Source organism: Plecotus auritus, assembly GCF_963455305.1.
Source record: "Plecotus auritus genome assembly, chromosome: 3".
Taxonomy (NCBI): Eukaryota; Metazoa; Chordata; class Mammalia; order Chiroptera; family Vespertilionidae; genus Plecotus; species Plecotus auritus.
Window position 1 is genome coordinate 209907783 of NC_137772.1, and position 25076 is coordinate 209932858.

A 25076-nucleotide genomic window follows, 5' to 3' on the forward strand; every position below is an offset into this window, starting at 1 on the left:
AGCTGATAACAAAAACTGGCTAGCACAAGAATGCCCCGCTGAATTCACAGTTGGCGTTGCTGAGCTGAATTGTATAGAAATAGATGCAACTACTTACTGTCTCACTGAAATATGGATTTTAGAAAACTGTTTTAATAAGGGGGAAAACACTTAAGACAGCTTCTATTGGATTTTGCACACACAGAAAACTAAGATGAAACAGGAGCTGATAACAGATTTCATGGGGAACATTAAATTGTAATTTTAGGATCATTTAGAAGCAAACCCCACAATTATCTATATGTTAGTAATCTTGGACGTATATAATTATAACTTTAACTGGTCACATCCTTCTTTACCTACAGCTTTAGATTACAAACTTTTGATACTTCTGTGCCTTTATTTAGCTTCTGGATCTACAAAAAAAAGTAACAAACCCTCCAAATGTTTGCCGTTTCCTCTCCTTCGATTGCTCAGTTGTTCAAGAGACCGTATTATAATCAGAACCACTAATTGTAAATACCTCAGCAGAAGGAGAACCTCTTAAAACTTAAAATGTATTCATATTTTGTATTTTCCAGGGCACGTAGTAAAGTTACAGGCACAAAGCTGGCCCTCAGAAAATGTTTTCTAATTGATTTGACTTTACATGGTAAACTCAAAGACTCACAAAGTCTTAGGTTTGTTTGTTATTTTTTAAATTGTTAATGTATTGCCCTGGCCAGGACGCTCAGTTGGTTACAGCATCTTCCTGATACACCACGGCTGTGGGTTCGATCCCCGGTCAGGGCACATACAAGAACCCACTAGTGAATGCAAAAATGAGTGGAACAACAAATTAATATCTCTCTCTCTCTCTCTCTCTCTCTCTCTCTCTCTCGCTCTCTTGCTCTCTCGTCTATTTAAAACCAATAATATTAAATTTTTTAAAATAATTATTAATTTATTTATATATGCTGATAGCCCACTAAATGTCACTCTGCTAAGTGATTAGATAAACCAAGCACAGTCTTCATGCTGCAGCAGCTCCCAACCTAGTGCCAGGAAAACAAATAAGGACACCGGAAATTATAATGCTGTGTGATCAACACCAAACGTGATGGAAACGTACGAGAGAAGCACCTAACACATTCAGAGGAGGACTCAAAGCTTTGGTAGAAGGGGGTGTCTGAGCTGAAATTGTAAAGCACAAGCAGTGAAAAGAGAGGGGGAGGAGATTCTAGGCAGAGGGGAAAGCTTACTGCAAAGATCAAGGTTTAGGAGAAAACCCATGTATTGGGGACCTGCAGAGAGCTGGCGTATAGCTTGCACGGTAGATGGGGGCAAAGACAAGACTGTAACTGTGAGCGAGGGGGGAACTTTGGAGAGCTTTGGGCACCTGGCTAACTCATTCTTTACATACAATCTTGGAATACAAATCGTTGATGCTTCTGTGTTCTTGTCCTTGGCAAAGTGGTCGAATCTACACTAGCCCTCAATGTGGAGCCCTGACTGGGCCAAGAGAAACAGAGAATATGCTTTAAAATTAGGTAGTATAATTCAACAGCTATTCTTCGAGTCTAAATGATTTTAGCATCTGAACACATTATATACTAATTTTCCTACTTCCACTCTCCTTCCCTTCCATCCCTTAATCCTTACTAGATTTGATCCTAAGCATACAAGGTCATCCTATGAAAGAAGGGGGTGTGTAAGGGAAAATAAAATAAGAGGAGAATAATTTTGTAAAGATAATTGTGGGTATACCATACACAGGAGTCTACGCATATGAATTCCCAAACTTTTTTTAAAAATCCACATAGAAACTACAGGACATTGAAAAAAGAAATAGAGGAATATATAAACAAATGGAAGAATATACCGTGTTCATGGATTGGTAGAATCAACATCATTAAAATGTCCATATTACCCAAAGTAATCTATACATTCAATGCAATCCCCACTAAAATACCAAGGGCATATTTCACAGACCTAGAACAAACTCTCCAAAAATTCATATTGAATTTAAAAAGCCCCTGAAAAGTTGCAGCAATCCTGAGAAAGAAGAACAAAGTTGCAGGGATCACAATACCAGATATCAAGCTATATTACAAAGCCACTGTTCTCAAAACTGCCTGCTACTGGCACAAGAACAGACATATAGACCAATGGAACAGAACAGAGAACCCAGAAATTGACCCAAAACATTATGCTCAATTAATATTTGACAAAGGAGGCAAGAGCATACAATGGAGTAAAAACAGTCTCTTCAATAAATGGTGTTGGGAAAATTGGACAGATACATGCAAAAAAATGAAACTAGACCACCAACTTACACCATACACAAAAATAAACTCCAAATGGATAAAAGGCTTAAACATAAGACGGAAACAAAAATCTTAGAAGAATCCATAGGCAGCAAAATATCAAAAAGCCCACTGCATGGTAGAACATATTTGCCAATATTATATCTGATTAGAGGCCCATTGCACAATATTCGTGCAAGAATAGGTCTTCCTTCCCCTGGCTTCACTCCCAGTCGCCCTGGAGCCGGCACGTCCCCGCTCGTGGCCCACGAGGGAGCCAGCAAGTCCTCATTTCTGTCCAGAGCACCGCTCCTGTAGCTCCCTCCACAGCCTCCCCTCCCCCTCATAGCAGGCATCCCACCCCTCCTGGCCGCTCCACACCTGCATATGCAAAATAACCTTCCATCTTTGTTGGGTTAATTTGCATATTCACTCTGATTGGCTGTGGGCATAGCGGAGGTACGGTCAATTTACATGTTTGTCTATTACTAGGTAAGATAAGGATTTACTCTCCAAAATTTATAGGGACCTCATGCATCTTAACAAAAAGAAGATAAAAAGTCCAATCAAAAAAATGGGCAAAGGACCAAAATAGACACTTTTCCAAAGGGGACATACAGAAGGCCAAGAGACAAATGAAAATATGTTCAAAATCACTAATCATCAGAGAGATGAAAATCAAAACGACAATGAGGTACCACTTCACATCTGTTAGAATGATTGTCATCAACAAATCAACAAATGACACGGGCTGGCAAGGATGTGGAGAAAAAGGAACCCTCTTGCCCTGCTGGTGGGAATGAAGACTGGTGCAGCCACTGTGGAAACAGTATGGAATTTCCTCAGAAAATTAAAAATGGAACTCCCATTTGACCCAGTAATCCCACTTCTAGGAATATATTCCAAGAAATCAGAAAGGACATATGCACCCCTATGTTCATAGCAGCTCAAGTTACAATAGCTAAGATTTGGAAATGGCCTAAGTGCACATCAGCAGATGAGTGGATTAAAAAACTGTGATACATCTACACAATGGAATACTATGCTGCTATAAAAAAAGAACTCTTACCATTTGCAAGAGCATGGATGGACCTAGAGAACATTATGCTAAGTGAAATAAGCCAGTCGGAGAAAGATAAATATCACATGATCTCACTCATATGTGGAATATAATGAACAACATAAACTGATGAACAAAAATAGATCCAGAGATAAAGAAGCATCGAACACACTGTCCAACCTCAGAAGGAAGGCAAGGGATGGTTAGGAGCAGGGGAGGGATAAGAGACCTACCAAATGACTTATATGCATACATATGAGCATAACCAATGGACACAAACAGTAGGGGGGTGAGAGCATGTGCTGGGGGGTGGGAATGGCCGGGGAGAGGTCAATGGGGGGAAAAGGAGACATACATGATATTTTAAACAACAAAGAATTTGGGCTGGCTGCAGACGTCTCCTGGAAGGCGGGAGCCCGGGGGTTTGTTTGAAGGCTCTTCTATCAGCCTGGTGTGCAGGAGGAGCAGCCGAATCAATCAGGACTGGATGGCAATTGATGGCTCATATCAAGGCTTCGTAGAGACAGACACTGGCCAGGAACCAAGCTATTAAGGAGCAGAGCTTTATGCCTAGAGGATCCAAAAGCTGCCAAAGCTCAGGGAGAGAGAGAACTACATAACCAGACACCTGGAGAAGAGAGACCATGGGGAGACAAAGAAACAGCCCGCATGTGAAAGAAAAGCAGGCATCATCAGAAAAGGAAGTAAATGAAATGGAGGCAAGCAACCTGCAAGAGAAAAAATTCAAAGAAATGGTCACAAGGTGGCTGAAAAGAATGGAAGACAAATTCGACAATATATGTAAGAACCAAGAGGAAATGAAGAAGAACCAAGAAGAAATGAAAAATGACATTGCTGCTGTAAAGAACTCAATAGAAAGCATCAAGGGTAGACTAGAAGAAGCAGAGGACCACATCAGTGAGCTAGAAGACAAGATGGAAAAAATACCCAAGTAGAGCAGCTTCTAGAAAAAAAAAATAAAAAGCAGGAGGAGAGCCTAAGGGAACTTTGGGACAACATGAAACAAAACAACATCCGCATAATAGGGGTTCCAGAAGGAAAGGAAACTGAGCAAGGAATAGAAAACCTGTTTGAAGAAAAAATGACAGAAAACTTCCCTGATATAGGGAAGTAAAAACACACAAATCCAAGAAGCTCACAGTGTCCCAAGCAAAATGAACCCCAAAAGACCGACACCAAGGCACATTATAATTAAATTGGAAAACACCAATGACAAAGTAAGAATCTTAAAAGCGGCCAGAGAGAGACAGAAAGTTACCTACTAAGGAACCCCCATCAGACTAGCAACTGATTTCTCAACAGAAACTCATCAGGTCAGAAGGGAATGGAATGAAATATATAAAGTCATGCAAAGAAAGGGTCTGAATCCAAGAATACTGTACCCAGCAAGGCTATCAATCAAAATTGAAGGTGAAAGCAGGAGCTTCACAGACAAAAAAGGACTAAGGGAATTTATTCCCACCAAACCAGCAATGCAAGAAATGCTAAAGGGTCAGCTGTAAAAAAAAAAAAAAAAAGAAAAAGAAAGAAAGAAATAGGAAACGAAGAAGGAACACAGGGGTAAAGAATAAATATGGCGACAAATAAGCAACTATCAATAATAATTTTAAATGTAAATGGATTAAATGCCCCAATCAAAAGACATAGGGTAATGGACTGGATAAGAAAACACAACCCATATATCTGCTGTCTACAAGAAACCCACCTCAGAGAAAAAGACATACACAGAATGAGGGAGAAGGGGTGGAAAAAGGTTTTTCAGGCGAATGAAAATGAAAAAAAAGCTGGGGTAGCAATACTTATATGTGACTAATTAGATCTCAAAGTGAAGAACATAACAAGAGATAAGGAAGGCCACTTCATAATACTAAAGGGAGCAATCCAACAAGAAGAAATAACTCTGGTAAACATATACGCACCCAATACAGGAGTACCCCAATACATAAAAAGAACTCCTGAAGAATATCAAAGGAGAGATTGACAACAATACAATCATAGTAGGAGACTTTAATACCCCACTATCACCATTGGACAAATCCTCTAAACAAAAAATCAGCAAAGAAACATCAGTCCTAAATGACTCACTAGACCAGATGGAATTAATTGACATCTTCAGAACATTTCACCCCAAAGCCACAGAATATACATTCTTCTCAAGTGCACATGGGTCATTTTCAAAAATAGACCATATGTTGGGTCATAGGCAAAGTCTCTTCAAATTTAAGAAGATAGAAATCATATCAAGCATCTTCTCAGATCACAGTGGCATAAAACTGGAAATCAACTACAATAAAAACAATCCCAAAAAATCAAACACATGGAGACTAAACAGCCTGCTATTAAACAATGACTGGGTTACCAGAGAGATCAAGGAAGAAATAAAAAACATCATGGCAACAAATGACAATGAAAACACAACAATTCAAAATCTGTGGGACACAGCGAAAGCAGTCTTGAGAGGGAAGTTGATAGCTCTAAAAGTCTACTGCAAAAAAACAAGAAACAATGGTAATAAATTACCTAACCCTACAACTCAAAGAGTTAGAAAGAGAACAACAAGAAAAGCCCAGTGCAAGCAGAAGGAAGGAAATAATAAAGATCAGAGTGGAGATAAATGACATTGAGACCAAACAAACAATACAAAAGATCAACAAAACCAAGAGCTGGTTCTTTGAAAGGATAAACAAGATTGATGAACCTCTAGCCAGGCTCACCAAGAAGCAAAGAGAGAGGACCCAAATAAACAAAATCAGAAATGAAAGAGGTGAAATAACAACAGACCCCACCGAAATACAAAGGATTGTTAAAAAATACTATGAACAACTCTATTCCAACAAACTGGACAACCTGGAGGAAATGGACATATTCCTAGAAAAATATAACCTTCCAAAACTCAATCAGGAAGAATCTAAACATCTCAATAGGCCAATAACTATGGAAGAAATTGAAGCAGTCATCAAAAAGCTTCCAGCAAACAAAAGCCCAGGGCCAGACGGCTTCACAGGGGAGTTTACCAAACATTCAAGGAAGAACTAAAACCTATCCTCCTCAGATTATTTCAAAAAATTCAAGAGGAAGGAAAACTTCCAAGCTCCTTCTATGAAGCCAGAATCACCCTAATACCAAAACCAGATAAAGACAACACAATGAAAGAGAATTATAGGCCAATATCCCTCATGAACATAGATGCCAAAATCCTCAAAAAAATTCTAAGCAAATCAGATCCAGCACTACATCAGAAAGATCATACACCATGACCAAGTAGGGTTTATCCCAGGAATGCAAGGATGGTACAATATCCTAAATCAATAAACATGATACATCACATAAACAAATTGAGAGATAAAAATCACATAGTCATATCAATTGATGCAGAAGAAGCATTTGACAAAATCCAACACCCTTTCTTGATAAAAACTCTCAACAGGGTGGGAATAGAAGGATCATACCTCAACATAATAAAAGCTATATATGATAAACCCACAGCTAACATCATACTCAATGGGCAAATCTAAAACCATTTCCCCTAATAACAAGAACAAGACAGGGATGCCCACTCTCACCACTGCTGTTTGACATAGTACTGGAAGTATTAGCCATTGCATTTAGACAAGAAGAAGAAATAAAAGGCATCCAAATCGGAAAAGAAGAAGTAAAGCTGTCCTTATTTGCAGATGACATAATATTGTACATAAAAAAACCAAAAGACTCCATCAAAAAACTAACAGACTTAATAAATGAATTCGGCACTGTAGTAGGATACAAAATTAACACCAAGAAATCTATAGCATTTCTATACACCAATAGTGAACTTACAGAAAGAAAGACTAAGAAAGCAATCCCATTTACCATCGCACCAAAAAAATTAAGATACCTAGGAATAAACTTAACTAAGGAGGTAAAAGACCTATATGTGGAAAACTACACGACACTGAAAAAAGAGATAGAGGAAGACGTAAACAGATGGAAGAACATACCATGTTCATGGATTGGGAGAATCAACATCATCAAAATGTCCATACTACCCAAAGCAATCTATAGATTCAATGCACTCCCCATTAAAATACCAATGGCATATTTCACAGACCTAGAAAGAACTCTCCAAATATTCATCTGGAATAAAAAAAGACCCCGAATAGCTACAGCAATCCTGAGAAAGAATAACAAAGTAGGTGGAATCTCAATACCATATTTCAAGCTGTATTACAAAGCCACTGTTCTCAAAACTGCCTGGTACTGGCACAAGAACAGACATATAGATCAATGGAATAGAATAGAGAACCCAGAAATAGACCCAAATCACTACGCTCAATTAATATTTGACAAAGGAGGCATGAACATACAATGGAGTCAAGACAGTCTCTTCAATAAATGGTGTTGGGAAAATTGGACAGATACATGCAAAAAAAAATGAAGCTAGATCACCAACTTACACCATACACAAAAATAAACTCAAAATGGATCGAGGACTTAAACATACCATGAGAAACCATAAAAATACTAGAGGAATCCACAGCCAGAAAAATCTCTGACATATGCCAAAGCAATTTCTTCACTGATACTGCTCCTAGGGCAATGGAAACTAAAGAGAAAATAAACAAATGGGACTACATCAAAATAAAAACCTTTTGCACAGCAAAGGAGACCATCAATAAAACAACAAGAAAGCCCACTGCATGGGAGAACATATTTGCCAATGATATCAATGATAAGGGTTTAATCTCCAACTTTTACAGGGAACTTACGCAGCTTAACAAAAAGAAGATGAACAACCCAATAAAAAAGTGGGCAACTGATCTAAATAGACACTTTTCAAAAGAAGACAGAAGGAAGGCAAAGAGACATATGAAAACCTGCTCAAAGTCACTAATCATCTGAGAGATGCAAATCAAAACAACGATGCGGTACCATCTCACACCTGTCAGAATGGCTATCATCAACAAATCAACAAATGACAAGTGCTGGTGAGGATGCGGAGAAAAAGGAACTCTTGTGCACTGCTGGTGGGAATGCAGACTGGTGCAGCCACTGTGGAGAACAGTATGGAGTTTCCTCAAAAAACTAAAAATGGAATTCCCATTTGACCCAGTGATCCCACTTCTAGGAATATATCCCAAGAAACTAGAAACACGAATCAGAAAGGATATATGCACCCCTATGTTCATAGCAGCACAATTCACCATAGCTAAGATTTGGAACCAGCATAAGTGCCCATCAGCAGATGAGTGGATTAAAAAACTGTGGTACATCTACACAATGGAATACTACGCTGCGGTCAAAAAGAAGGAGTCCTTACTTACCATTTGCAACAACATGGATGGAGCTGGAGAGCATTATGCTAAGTGAAATAAGCCAGGCAGAGAAAGATAAATATCACATGATCTCACTCATTTGTGGAATATAATGAACAACATAAACTGATGAACAAAAGGAGATCCAGAGACAGAGAAACATCAATCAGAACGTCAAACCTCAGGGAAGGTAGGGGAGCGTGGGGGTAAGGGGGAGAGATCAACCAAAGGACTTATATGCATACATGTAAGCCTAATCAATGGCCACAGACAACAGGGGGGTGGGGGCAAGAATGGGGGGTGGGGGTTAATGGGGGAATAAGGACACATATGTAATACCTTAATCAATAAAGAAATTTTTTTAAAAAAGAATTTGGGAAAAAATCCACATAGAACTAACTTCAGAAAGCTTTTACCAAATCTTAAAACATAAGTATTAACAATATTCCTTTTTTATCAAGCTGGATATATCCATAATAGATCTTTTTGTTGAACAAATAAAATGACTAAATTTCTGGTAAGCAGTTTTACAAAACATATCCAAAACTTTAAATTTTTCACACCCTTTTATACCAAAATTTTACTTCTAGAAAGTTACTATTAAGAAATAAATAAGGATAGACACAGAGATTTGGCTTAACATCATTTGGCTTGATAATCATCATGATGAACATTATAATAGCTAAACATCATTAAAAATATTCCCATGATGGCCATTTTCTAGCTACCAACTGAAGTCACTGAATGTTGTTAGGAAGAAATAATGTATATCAACTCCAACATGTCACTGAAAAGAAAGCACACAGAGATCTTGATCCCTGTTTTCTGATTTGAAATGACACACATCTCACAAACACAGCCCTTTGGCCAGTCACATGATCTCAGTTATGTGCCTTTCTAACTGCCAGGGGCTCCAGAAGGGGAAAACTGGATACAGTATCAGTGAGCACAGTAATGTTCACAGAACTCAATCCTCAGGTGTCCTCATTCATACCTGGCAAATCCATCATAGAATTTTCTTAAACAAAGATTATTCTCTCCCTAAAATAAATTCTACCACTAGCTGCAAAATCAGTATTTGTTCTCACTTATTGCACATATGATATGCAGATATAAAGAAAAAATAAAATTATTTCTGAGTAATGTGCTTATGGATTTATTTTCTTTTGATTAATTTATATTGTCTCATTTTTCCATGATAAACATTGATTGCTTTATAACAATAAAAAGTGTTTTTGTGGTGTGTGTGTGTGTGTGTGTGTGTGTGTGTGTGCACGTGTGTGTGTCTTCCTTGAATAATTCCTGCAAATTCTTTTTTTTAAATAAATCTTTATTCAGATTATTACAATTATTTCTCCTTTTTTCCCCCATAGCTCCCCTCCACCCAGTTCCCACCCCACCTTCTCCCTTACCTCCCCACCACTGTCCTCATCCATAGGTGTATGATTTTTGTCCAGTCACTTCATGAACCCCCCCATACCCCTTTCCCCCTGAGAATTATCAGTCCACTCCCTTTCTATGCCCCTGATTCTATTATATTCACCAGATTATTCTGTCCCTCAGGTTTTTAATTCACTTGATTTTTAGGTTCACTTGTTGGTAGATATGTATTTGTTGTTCATAATTTTTATCTTTACTTTTTTCTTCTTCCTCTTCTTACAGAATACCTTTCAGCATTTCATATAATACTGGTTTGGTGGTGATGAACTCCTTCAGCTTTTTCTTATCTGTGAAGCTCTTTATCTGCCCTTCAATTCTGAATGATAGCTTTGCTGGGTAGAGTAATCTTGGTTGTAGGTTCTTGCTATTCATCACATTGAAAATTTCTTGCCACTCCCGTCTGGCCTGCATAGTTTCTGTTGAGAAATCAGCTGACAGTCGTATGGGTGCTCCCTTGTAGGTAATTAACTGTTTTTCTCTTGCTGCTTTTAATATTCTCTCTTTGTCTTTTGCTCTTGGCATTTTAATTATGATGTGTCTTGGTGTGGTCCTCTTTGGATTCCTTTTGTTTGGGGTTCTGTGGGCTTCCTGGACTTGTAAGTCTATTTCTTTCACCATGTGGGGGAAGTTTTCAGTCATTATTTCTTCAAATAGGTTTTCAGTATCTTGCTCTCTCTCTTCTTCTGGCACCCCCATAATTCTGATGTTGGTACGCTTGAAGTTGTCCCAGAGTCTTCTTACACTATCTTCAACTTTTTGGATTTTTTTTTTTTTTTGCTTTTTGCTTTTTCGGTTGAGTGTTTTTTGCTTCTTTGTGTTTCAATTCTTTGACTTGATTTTTGTGTTCCTCTTGTCTGTTTTTGGGTCTCTATATAATATTTTTTATTTCAGTCAGTGTATGTTTAATTTCTAGTTGGTCCTTTTTCATATCTTCGAGGGTCTCGTTATATTTATCGGCCTTTTCTAGGATATTCTTAAAAAGCCTTATAACCGTGGTTTTGAATTCTATATCCAGTCGTTTGTTTTCCTCCATTTCTTTCGTTTGTGATCTGATTCTTTGACGCCGCATTTTCACTGCTTCCCTGAGTTGGTAAGGTAGATTTGTGTGCTAGGTTTCCAATATGGCCCAGTGGGTCTGCTTCCCCAGTTAACCTGAGGTGGACACTCTTGGTGCACCCCTTTGTGGACTGTGTGTACAGCCTTGTTGTAATTAAGTCTTGATTGTTATTGGTATCACTGGGAAGAATTGACCTCCAGGCCAGTTGGCTGTAAGGATCAGCTGTGTCTATGCTGGGAGAAGTTCGGTGCTGGAGACAGCCTTATAGGATTAGACTTGCCAAATTGCAATAGCCTCTGTGCTTAGCTTGGATGGGGTGGAGTCTCAGTCTTGGCTTCCTGTCAGCCTTACCCTTGTGCGCACGTGCGCGCCTTCAGACCTCCACCTTCCCTGGCTCCTGAGTCTCTGCCCGAGGGTCCAGACTCCCCCCACAAGAGCGTGGGTCCCCAGGGGCTCGCCTGGAACCGGGGTTCAGTGCAGCCAGAACTGGGGCCCAGTGGAGTCAGAAACCTCCGACTCCCTTCCACTAGGGAAAGCCTGTGGCAACCTCCGCAGCCTTTGTGCGCACTGGCGTGCGTGCGCGCTTTCAGTCCTTCGCCTTCCCCGGCTCCCAAGTCTCTGCCAGAGAGTCCAGACTCCCCCCACAAGAGCGTGGGTCCCCAGGGGCTCGCCTAGAACCAGGGTTCAGTGCAGTCAGAACTGGGGCCCAGTGGAGTCAGGAATCTCCGACTCCCTTCCACTAGGGAAAGCCTGTGGCAACCTCCGCAGCCTTTGTGCGCACTGGCGTGCGTGCGCGCACTTTCAGTCCTCCGCCTTCCCCGGCTCCGGAGTCTCCACCCGAGAGTCCAGACTCCCCCCATAAGAGCGTGGGTCCCCAGGGGCTCGCCCGGAACTGGGGTTCAGTGCAGTCAGAACTGGGGTTCAGTGCGGTCGGGGGCTTCCTTCCCCCTTCCGCCAGAGAAAGTCAGCCAGGCTCTCAGCCGCCCTTCCTCTCTGCGCACACAAAGACCCTTTGCCGTACCTCCAATTCTCTGTGAGCTTTTCTCTTTCCTTCTAGTTGTAGAATTTTCACTCAGCCAGCTTTCCTGTGGTTCTGGATGGTGTCCGTTCTGTCTTTTAGTTGTAGTTTTGAAATTGTTGTGCGAGGCAGCAGTTTAGGTGCTTACCTATGCTACCATCTTGGTTTCTCCCTCAATCCTGCAAATTCTTATTTTGATTCTAAGATGAATGGGGGAGACAGAATACACAATCATTTGGTTATCAATTTTCTGGTCACTCCCAATATGTGTGGCAATCTTTCTTTATCTTTAGATGTTTCTCTTCCATTTTGCCTTGGAAACTTTACTTGGCCTTGACTGGTAAAATTCCTTAGAACCTAGATGTTCTTATGGGTTTCCCTCTGCTCCAGATCGCTCTGCCTCAGGCACACCTTGATGTCCTTTCAACTCCTCACAAGACCACTAATGTAAAAAAAAGTGGAAATTATTCAAGGGCAATAGTTTTTGCTCATTTCCTCCATTAAATTGTCTGAAGAAGAATACTTTAATAAGTAAACTTGGTAGTCAATTCTTTGATTTTCATTTTCCACCTCATTTCCATAATTTGAAATTTAATCCTCAAGGTACATAAGGTTTTCTCCATATATGGAAAACAGGGGTGTAGAGGATTGCTCAACTAAAAAAAAAAAATACCCTAAATAAGCAATGCGGTTGAGTGTACTTTTATAGGACATAAGATTTAAATAAGTAGAAGGTATTATTTAGATATTGTAGTATATCTAATATTCATTTGTACTTAGTATACATGAGTTTTCTGAGAGATGTTGTTATTTATGCACAAACTACTATTTATTTTAATATCATCCTTCAGCATAATGCATTTGTTATTGATTGTCTTTAGTATTGGAATAATAAAGATTTGCATCTACATTTTTAACCTGGAATAAATTATCTGTAATCTCTCTTAAATTGTTTACCTACAACCCAAGTTATTTTTCAAAGTGGATTCTAAAATAGCAAATGCATAAATCCAAATTATTTTAATGAAGGTAAAAATAAAGCATGAAGACAAGTTTATAAACATTTTAGAGATGTTTGGCACAACTTTATTACCACTGCAATATTCCCCTACATATCAGGTAACTATATCCGAGCGCTGAGTGTTTTGTCAGATAATGGAGGCATGCTCATGAAATTGAAAAGAGCTAGAGTACAACATTAGATTACGACTTTTATATACAGGAGAAGTACATCATAGCAATGCCTTTTCTTCCTTTTATCTGCTTTCCCCTTCCCTTCAGGCAAAAATATAAATGAAAAATGCCTTCTACCTTCAATCAAATATCAAAGATAAAATGTCACCTGCTTGCTTGACTGCTTACAATGGAGGTATAACAAATGTTAATCTATTTCTGCAGCCAACAGAGAGGGGAGGCTGGAAAGGGGAGAAGGGGATTTGAAAAGCTTTCAGTGGCATTTTTGAGACCTCAAAATGCTCTTAGATGCTACTTAACAAAATCAGTTGATCCCACTGTTGAGGCTCAGAATTCTGTTTCAGTATATCTCAGCTGAGTGAGGAAGCTAAGGTGCAGGAGTGGCATTAATGTGTTGCCCATGACTATTTCCAAAAACTTTTCATTATAGCCCTTTGAAGAAGCCTTATGAAAATTCTCCAACCTGCTACAAGACCTGTGTCTCCAGGGCCAGGCCCTCCATGAAGAAAATCCAAGCCCAGATCACCATCTCAGAGGGATGATCCCACCAAGTTTATTTCTGAAACTCTTAACTCTGCTCAGCTTCCAACCCCCACCCATGCTCTAGTTCCAACTCCACCCTATGGTGGGAGTGTATGTAGGAGACCCTCTGCCCTTCATCGTGGGTTCCATATGGCTCCCCATTGTGCTGTTTCTGTTTCCAGTCTCACTCCTTTGCTGCAGACACAAGTGTCCACCATGAACATTAACACCACTGGGGCACTTCTTTTTCTTTTTCTTTTTTTTTTTTAAATATATTTTATTGATATTTTACAGAGAGGAAGGGAGAGGGATGGAGAGTTAGAAACATCGATGAGAGAGAAACATCGATCAGCCGCCTCCTGCACACCTCCCACTGGGGATGTGCCCGCAACCAAGGTACATGCCCTTGACCGGAATCGAACCCGGGACCCTTCAGTCCGCAGGCCGACGCTCTATCCACTGAGCCAAACCGGTTTTGGCGACCACTGGGGCACTTCTGACCCACCACCACTACCAGTGCCGAAGGTTCAGATCCTGCTCAGCGGCTGGTGAGGAGAGGAAGGAGAAGAGGAATGTAAGAGAGAGCATCCTTCCTCTCTTCCTGTGATGGTTAATTCTACTTGACTAGGCTATGGTGCTCAATTATTTTCTCCAACACCAATCTAGATGGTACTATGAAGGTATTATTTAGATTAAAATTTAAGTCAGTAGACCTTGAGTAAAACAAATTGCCCTCCATAATGTGGGTGGTCCTCATCCAATCAGTTGAAGGCCTTCAGAGAAAAGACTGAGGTCCCCAGAAGAGGAAGGAATTCTGCCTCCACACTGCCTTAAGACTCAAGACTATAACATCAACTCCTGTTGGAGCTGGCCTGCCCTGCAGATTTTAGATTTTCCAGCTCCCACAATTATGTGAGCCAAATCTTTAAAACATAGATATCAATATTTATATCAATATAGAGCTAGAGATATAGGTTCTACTTCTGTTGGTTCTGCTTCTCTGAAGCTCCCCAACTAATACATTTCCCTAGCAGTTTTCCCCTCTTCATGGGACAGTATATTGGGCCTAAAAAAATGGACTTGTTCACTCAGGATCCTAATCCCCTCAACAAAAGGATGACCCAAAACTTCAGAGTGTAGGTTGGGAAGCCCAATCATGTGACTCACTCCAACCAATTTCAGGAGCCTTTTACAGTGACCCAGACCCTAAGGCTTACAAGGAAATCAGTAGCAAAACAATCCTCTCTTCTTGCCACATTGCTGCCTTAAACCCAGTGACCAGAGAACTTTGGCTCCTATTGCAACCAAAGGGCACACTTTTCTTCTCTCTCTCCCCTCTGTTTAGTGAGAACATGCTAACAGACCACAGAACTAGTGGTTAGGCCACTTCTGAACATGATGATTGAGTCTCAGTACAGACAGTTTCCCCTGATTGTACAAAATGATAAGAAATAAGAAATCCCCATGGGTATTACTAATATAAGACCAAACTGCATTATTCCATTTCTTTGCTAGCCATGGAACAGAAGTTTGGACAAGAGAACAACCCCAGTTCTACCTCCAGGCTTTTTATATTCTCTCTCTCTCTCTCTCTCTCTCAATATATTTTATTTTTTGATTTCTTTATTTATTAAGGTATTACATATGTGTCCTTATTCCCCCATTAACCCCCACCCCCCATTCTTGCCCCCAAACCCTGTTGTCTGTGTCCATTAATTAGGCTTATATGTATGCATATAAGTCCTTTGGTTGATCTCTTCCCCTTACCCCACCCTCCCCTACCTTCCCTGAGGTTTGACGTTCTGATTGATGTTTCTCTGTCTCTGGATCTCCTTTTGTTCATCAGTTTATGTTGTTCATTATATTCCACAAATGAGTGAGATCATGTGATATTTATCTTTCTCTGCCTGGCTTATTTCACTTAGCATAATACTCTCCAGCTCCATCCATGTTGTTGCAAATGGTAAGTAAGGACTCCTTCTTTTTTACCACAGCGTAGTATTCCATTGTGTAGATGTACCACAGTTTTTTAATCCACTCATCTGCTGATGGGCACTTAGGCTGTTTCCAAATCTTAGCTATGGTGAATTGTGCTGCTATGAACATAGGGGTGCATATATCCTTTCTGATTCGTGTTTCTAGTTTCTTGGGATATATTCCTAGAAGTGAGATCACTGGGTCAAATGGGAGTTCCATTTTTAGTTTTTTGAAGAAACTCCATACTGTTCTCCACAGTGGCTGCACCAGTCTGCATTCCCACCAGCAGTGCACAAGAGTTCCTTTTTCTCCGCATCCTCACCAGCACTTGTCATTTGTTGATTTGTTGATGATAGCCATTCTGACAGGTGTGAGATGGTACCGCATCGTTGTTTTGATTTGCATCTCTCTGATGATTAGTGACTTTGAGCAGGTTTTCATATGTCTCTTTGCCTTCCTTCTGTCTTCTTTCGAAAAGTGTCTATTTAGATCAGTTGCCCACTTTTTGATTGGGTTATCTTCTTTTTGTTAAGCTGCATGAGTTCCCTGTAAAAGTTGGAGATTAAACCCTTATCATTGATATCATTGGCAAATATGTTCTCCCATGCAGTGGGCTTTCTTGTTGTTTTATTGATGGTCTCCTTTGCTGTGCAAAAGGTTTTTATTTTGATGTAGTCCCATTTGTTTATTTTCTCTTTAGTTTCCATTGCCCTAGGAGCATTATCAGTGAAGAAATTGCTTTGGCATATGTCAGAGATTTTTCTGGCTGTGGATTCCTCTAGTATTTTTATGGTTTCTCATCGTATGTTGAAGTCCTTGATCCATTTTGAGTTTATTTTTGTGTATGGTGTAAGTTGGTGATCTAGCTTCATTTTTTTTTTTTTTTGCATGTATCTGTCCAATTTTCCCAACACCATTTATTGAAGAGACTGTCTTGACTCTATTGTATGTTCATGCCTCCTTTGTCAAATGTTAATTGAGCGTAGTGATTTGGGTCTATTTCTGGGTTCTCTATTCTATTCCATTGATCTATATGTCTGTTCTTGTGCCAGTACCAGGCAGTTTTTAGAACAGTGGCTTTGTAATACAGCTTGATATCTGGTATTGAGATCCCACCTACTTTGTTATTCTTTCTCAGGATTGCTGTAGCTATTCGGGGTCTTTTTTTATTCCAGATGAATTTTTGGAAAGTTCTTTCTAGGTCTGTGAAATATACCATTGGTATTTTAATGGGGAGTGCATTGAATTTATAGATTGCTTTGGATAGTATGGACATTTCGATGATGTTGATTCTACCAATCCATGAACATGGTATGTTCTTCCATCTGTTTACGTCTTCCTCTATCTCTTTTTTCAGTGTCGTGTAGTTTTCCACATATAGGTCTTTTACCTCCTTAGTTAAGTTTATTCCTAGGTATCTTAATTTTTTTGGTGCGATGGTAAATGGGATTGCTTAAATATATTTTTATTGATTTCAGAGAGGAAGGAAGAGAAAGATGGAAACATCAATGATAAGAGAGAATCATTGATTGGCTGCCTCCTGCATATCCCACACTGGGGATCAAGCCCATAACCCGGGTACATCCCCTGACTGGAAATCAAACTGAGATCTCCTGGTTCATAGGTCAATGCTCAACCACTGAGCCACATGAATCCAGTTCTTTGTCTCTTTAGTCTAAAATCTAAGTTGTTCTCTCAGGCATAAATTAAACTCAGGTATCATCTTCTAAATTCTTCATTGATAATTCAGAGTCATGACACTCCAAACCAGGATGAATCTTCCTGATCCATACCCTTTCCATGTGATGTCATTGTGTTTTATCACTCTTCATTCTTTAAGAGTCAAACCACTTTTTCAGATGTTTTGTTCCCAACTTTTCCTCATTCTCTGTTTGCTGTTTTCCTTTCTTTGTTTAGTCTCCCTCCAATATAGATTTGACCTGAATTATTACAACAACTGCATTTTCCTTCTATTTCATGTTTGCTCTATGGACCAAACTGTAACATATCTCTTCTCCATTTGTTATATTTTGGATGTTTTTCTCTTATACCATGAGTTCTTGGATGATCTGGGACAGCTTAAATTATAAGTAGCCAATTGGTTTATCCACCTCATGTATATTTATTATTATCTTTATTCACATACACAAGGCACCAAATTCTCTAGGAAATCAGCTCTGCTACTCACAAGGTACAAGAAAGAAATTGCCTTAAGATTCCCTAAGAGATTTAAAGCTATTATTGTGGTAACTTGAAAATAACCAACACAACTGCTCCACTGAGGCCCAAAACTCCGTTAATTACCACTGCTCAATTAATCCAAGAGACTCTAACTGAATGCCCAGCTGGGTTGTGAAAATAATCACTAAATAACCAAAAGGTCTTTCAGAAGCCAAGAGAAGAGTAGTTGGGCCTGCCTCTAAAGGCAGAGATTGAATTCCCTCATCTGGATTCCTTCTGTTTCACTGGAAAGCTGGTTACCCCTAAGGAGAAAGGGAAGGAAAATGATCTTTGAACATATGAGCCTCACACAATAATGAGGCTGTCCCTAGAGAGTGAACCAAACTCCTAGAGAAGGCAGCAGCTCAGGAATCATAAAACAGAAATAAAGCCCAGCCAGTATGGCTCAGTGGTTGAGCATCAACCTATGAACCAGGAGATCAAGTTTCAATTCCCAGTCAAGGCATATGCCAGGGTTGCGGGCTCAATCCCCAGTAGGGGGCATGAAGGAGGCAGCTGATCAATGATTCTCTCTCATCATTGATGTTTCTATCTCTCCCTTTCCCTTCCCCTCTAAAATCAATAAAAATATTTTTAAGTATTACTGTGTAGTGATAAAATAATTTTTCAAAAAGTTATAACAATCATGAACCTGTTTATACTTAATAACATAGCTTCAAAATACATAAAGCATAATCAAAAACTTAGAAGGAGAAATAAATAAATCCAAAATCATTGGGGGAGATTTTAACATCTGTATTAATCTATATGTATTAAAGCCTAGGTGACAGGCCAACCAGCCAGTAGCTATGATGCACACTGACCACCAGGGGGCAGACGCTCAATGCAGGAGCAGCCACAAGCATGGACACATGGGAAAGACTGATGAACCTCAGAGGGAAAGGGGGAGAGGGCAGGAAGAGATTAACCAAAGATCTCATATGCATACTAGAAGCTGGATGCACAGATTTGTGCACTGGTGGGGTTCCTAGGCCTTGCCTGCACCCTCTCGCAATCCAGGAACCCTCAGGGGATGTTGGACTGCCAGTTTTGGCTCGATCCCCGCAGGTCAGGCAGAGAAACCCCACCAGTGCACAAATCCATGCACTGGGCCTCCAGTTGTTATATAAAAAGCAGTAAGAAATAAACATCTTAAATAGCACAATTAATAAACTTCACCAAATGAACTGCAACTTATATCCTACACCAAAATTAAAGATTACATTTTATTTTCAAGAACACATGAATAATTTACCCAAAATTCACTGAGTACTTGACCACAAAGCAAGATTCAATAAAATCAAAACTTTCTGTAGCACACGGACAAATTTTGTGAACAAAACACTACTATATTAGAAACCAATAGTTTCAAATGAACCTCAAAACCATGAATGTCAAGAAATTTTTAAATGGGAGAGAAATCAAGATGGCAGCATAGGTAAATACCTAAACTGCTGCCTCGCACAACAATTTCAAAACTACCACTAAAAGACAAAATGGACATTATCCAGAACCACAGGAAGGCTGGCTGAGTGGAAATTCTACAACTAGAAGGAAGGAGAAAAGCACACTGAGACTCAGAGGAGCTGCAGGAGGCAGAGGTACTGAGATGCGCGTGCAGAGAGGACTGGAAACTGAGTGTGCGGCTGGCTTTCTCAAGCGGGAGGGAGACAAAAGCTCCCGACTGCTCTAAACTCCAGTTCTGGGCGAGACTAGGGGGACCCAGACTCATTCGTGGAGAAACTGGACTGTCTGGCAGTGGGTGGAACTCAAGGGCGGCTTTCTCTCAGATGTGCTTGCAGCAATTACCATGGGACATTGAGACACAGGGGCCTATTAGGGCAGGGCTGATGGGAAACCAATGCTGTCTGCTCTGCCCTGAGACTCCGCCCCATCCAAGCTGAGCACAGGGGCTTTTGCAAGTCTTGTCTCATAAGGGTGTCTCCAGCACAGAAGTTCTCCCAGCATAGACACAGCTGATCCTCACAGCCAATTGCCCTGGAGGTCAATTCCTCCCAGTGATAACAACAACAATCAAGGCTTAACTACAACAAGACTGTGCACACAGCCCACAAAGGGGTGCACCAAGAGTGTCCACCTCAGGTAACTGGGGAGGCTAAGCCACTGGGCCCTATACATCAACTACCACACAAAGCCACTCTATCAACTCAGGGAAGCAACCAAAATGCAAAGACAAAGAAACAGATCACAAATGAAAGAAATGGAGGAAAGCAAACGACTGGATATAGAGTTCAAAACCACGGTTATAAGGTTTTTCAAGAATTTTCTAGAAAAGGCCAATAAATTTAGCGAGACCCTCGAGGATATGAAAAAGGACTAACTAGAAATTAAACATACACTGACTGAAATAAAAAATACTATACAGAGATCCAACAGTAGACTAGAGGATCACAAGAATCAAGTCAAAGATTTGAATACAAAGAAGCAAAAAACACTCATCCGGAAAAGCAAAAAGAAAAAAGAATCCAAAAATGTGAAGATAGTGTAAGGAGCCTCTGGGACAACTTCAAGTGTACCAACATCAGAATTATGGGGGTACCAGAAGAAGAGAGAGAGCAAGATACTGAAAACCTATTTGAAGAAATAATGACCGAAAACTTCCCCCACATGGTGAAAGAAATAGACTTACAAGTCCAGGAAGCGCACAGAACCCCAAACAAAAGGAATCCAAAGAGGACCACACAAAGACACATCATAATTAAAATGCCAAGAGCAAAAGACAAAGACAGAATATTAAAAGCAGCAAGAGAAAAACAGTTAGTTACCTACAAGGGAGCACCCACACGACTGTCAGCTGATTTCTCAACAGAAATTATGCAGGCCAGAGGGAGTGGCAAGAAATATTCCAAGTGATGAATAGCAAGAACCTACAACCAAGATTACTCTACCCAGCAAAGCTATCATTCAGAATTGAAGGGCAGATAAAGAGCTTCACAGATAAGAAAAAGCTAAAGGAGTTCATCACCACCAAACCAGTATTATATAAAATGCTGAAAGGTATTCTTTAAGAAGAGGAAGAAGAAGAAAAAGATAAAAATTATGAACGACAAATACATATCTATCAACAAGTGAATCTAAAAATCAAGTGAATAAAAAAATCTGATGAACAGAATAAACTGGTGAATATAATAGAATCAGGGGCATAGAAAGGGCGTGGACTGACAATTCTCGGGGCAAAAGGGTGTGGGGGGTGTGGGAAGAGACTGGACAAAAATCATACACCTATGGATGAGGACAGTGGGGGGCGGGGGTAAGGGCAGAGGGTGGGGTGGGAACTGGGTGGAGGGGAGCTATGGGGGGAAAAAAGAGGAACAATTGTAATAATCTGAACAATAAAGATTTATTAAATTAAAAAAATAGAAGTTAAATTAAAAGAAATTTTTAAATGGCTTGTAAATAATTTATAGAACCACAAGTAAATCATAAAAGAAATTCTCACTATTCAGATCTGAATGGCAATAAAAGTACTAAATATCAAAATTGATGTAAGCAACTCAATACTCAGTTCTTAAGGGAAATCATAGCTTTATTTTTTTTAAATAAATCTTTATTCAGATTATTACAATTATTTCTCTTTTTTCCCCCCATAGCTCCCCTCCACCCATTTCCCACCCCACCTTCTGCCCTTACCTCCCCCCCACTGTCCTCATCCATAGGTGTATGATTTTTGTCCAGTCTCTTCATGAACCCCCCATACCCCTTTCCCCCTGAGAATTATCAGTCCACTCCCTTTCTATGCCCCTGATTCTATTATATTCACCAGATTATTCTGTCCCTCAGGTTTTTAATTCACTTGATTTTTAGGTTCACTTGTTGATAGATATGTATTTGTTGTTCATAATTTTTATCTTTACTTTTTTCTTCTTCCTCTTCTTTAAGAATACCTTTCAGCATTTCATATAATACTGGTTTGGTGGTGATGAACTCCTTTAGCTTTTCCTTGTCTGTGAAACTCTTTATCTGCCCTTCAATTCTGAATGATAGCTTTGCTGGGTAGAGTAATCTTGGTTGTAGGTTCTTGCTATTCATCACATTGAAAAGTTCTTGCCACTCCCGTCTGGCCTGCATAGTTTCTGTTGAAAAGTCAGCTGACAGTCGTATGGGTGCTTCCTTGTAGGTAACTAACTGTTTTTCTCTTGCTGCTTTTAATATTCTCTCTTTGTCTTTTGCTCTTGGCATTTTAATTATGATGTGTCTTGGTGTGGTCCTCTTTGGATTCCTTTTGTTTGGGGTTCTGTGGGCTTCCTGGACTTGTAAGTCTATTTCTTTCACCATGTGGGGGAAGTTTTCGGTCATTATTTCTTCAAATAGGTTTTCAGTATCTTGCTCTCTCTCTTCTTCTGGCACCCCCATAATTCTGATGTTGGTACGCTTGAAGTTGTCCCAGAGTCTTCTTACATTATCTTCAACTTTTTGGATTTTTTTTTTTTTTGCTTTTTGCTTTTTCGGTTGAGTGTTTTTTGCTTCTTTGTAATTCAATTCTTTGACTTGATTTTTGTGTTCCTCTTGTCTGTTTTTGGGTCTCTGTATAATATTTTTTATTTCAGTCAGTGTATGTTTAATTTCTAGTTGGTCCTTTTTCATATCTTCGAGGGTCTCGTTATATTTATCGGCCTTTTCTAGGATATTCTTAAAAAGCCTTATAACCGTGGTTTTGAATTCTATATCCAGTCGTTTGTTTGCCTCCATTTCTTTCGTTTGTGATCTGATTCTTTGACACTGCATTTTCACTGCTTCCCTGAGTTGGTAAGGTAGATTTGTGTGCTAGGTTTCCAATATGGCCCAGTGGGTCTGCCTCCCCAGTTAACCTGAGGTGGACACTCTTGGTGCACCCCTTTGTGGACTGTGTGTACAGCCTTGTTGTAATTAAGTCTTGATTGTTGTTGGTATCACTGGGAAGAATTGACCTCCAGGCCAGTTGGCTGTAAGTATCAGCTGTGTCTATGCTGGGAGAAGTTCGGTGCTGGAGACAGCCTTATAGGATTAGACTTGCCAAACTGCAATAGCCTCTGTGCTCAGCTTGGATGGGGTGGAGTCTCAGTCTTGGCTTCCCGTCAGCCTTGCCCTTGCGCGCACGTGCGTGCCTTCAGACCTCTGCCTTCCCGGCTCCCGAGTCTCCACCCGAGAGGTCAGACTCCCCCACAAGAGCGTGGGTCCCCAGGGGCTCACCTGGAACTGGGATTCACTGCAGTCAGAACTGGGGCTCAGTGCATTCAGGAGCGTCTGACTCCCTTCCACTAGGGAAAGCCTGTGGCAACCTCCGCAGCCTTTGTGCGCACTGGCGCACGCGCGCTTTCAGTCCTCCGCCTTCCCCAGCTCCCGAGTCTCCACCCGAGAGTCCAGACTCCCCCCGTAAGAGCGTGGGTCCCCAGGGGCTCGCCCGGAACTTGGGTTCAGTGTAGTCAGAACTGGGGTTCAGTGCGGTCGGGGGCTTCCTTCCCCCTTCCACCAGAGAAAGTCAGCCAGGCTTTCAGCCGCCCTTTCTCTCTGCACGCACAAAGACCCTTTGCCGTACCTCCAATTCTCTGTGAGCTTTTCTCTTTCCTTCTAGTTGTAGAATTTTCACTCAGCCAGCTTTCCTGTGGTTCTGGATGGTGTCTGTTCTGTCTTTTTTTTTTTTTTTTTTAATATTTTTTTTTTATTGATTTCAGAAAAGAAGGGAGAGAGAGAGAGAGAAACACCAATGATGAGAGAGAATCATGGATTGGCTTCCTCCTGCACGCCCCACCCTGGGGATGGAGCCCGCAACCCGGACATGTGCCCTGACCGGGAATCGAACCGTGACCTCCTGGTTCCTAGGTCAACGCTTAACCACTGAGCCACGCCAGCCGGGCTGTTCTGTCTTTTAGTTGTAGTTTTGAAATTGTTGTGCGAGGCAGCAGTTTAGGTGTTTACCTATGCCGCCATCTTGGTTTCGGAAATCATAGCTTTAAATGCATATATTAGATAAGCAGAAAGATCAAAATGTTATGATTTCAGAATATCTTCAAAATATTAGAAAATGCAAAACAGTAGACCCAAATGAAGGAGTGGAAAGAAGAAAGAAAATAAAAACTATAAGGGTGGAAATTCATCATATAGAAACAAAGAACCAAATAAAGAAAGTTAACAGAATCAAAGTCTAGGTCTTTGCAAAGACCAAAAACAAGCCAATTATCTGGCAAGATTGAATAAGAAAAAGAACTAAGGTACAAATTAGCCATATTAACATGAACAAAATATATATAATTATAGATATAGTAGAAAATTAAAGCATCTTAAGAGAATACTTGAACAACTTGATATCAATAAATTTGAAACCTAGAATCTCATACATTTTTTCAAAATAGTACTTTGAGCCCTGGCCAGTTTGGCTCAGTGGATAGAGTGTCAGCCCATGGACTGAAGGGTTTGATTCCAGTTAAGGGCACATACCTCAAATGCAGGCTCGATCTGTGGCCCTGGTCAGGGCTCATGTGGAAGGCAACCGGTCAATTGTCTCTCTCATATCGATGTTTCTCTTTCTCTGTCTCTCCCCCTCCTTTCCACTCTCTCAAAAAAATCAATGGAAAAATATCCTTGGGTGAGGTTTAACAAAAAAATAATAATAGTAATAATAATTTTAAAAAATTAAAATAGTATTTGAATTACCAATTCTCTCATAAAAAATATAGAAAACCTGAATAGATTTATAATTATCTAAAAAGTTGAATCAGTAGTTAAAAACATATGCTCTCTCCTGCCTCAAAGAAAAGGGGCCACTGTTATTGTACAGGTAGATGCCAAACCTACAGGAAACAAATATTCCCTAACTCGTGGAGACATTACCAAGCATGTAGAGAGAGGAAAAACTCCCCAACTCTTTATATGAGGCTAATGTAACCTTCGTGCCCAGTTACTGGAGAAGAGGAATGCAAACAAATTATAGGCCAAGTTCACTCACAAGCATACATGTAAAAGTCTTAATTTATTGGAAACCAAATGCAGTGAAGTATTTAAAAATAAATACCCC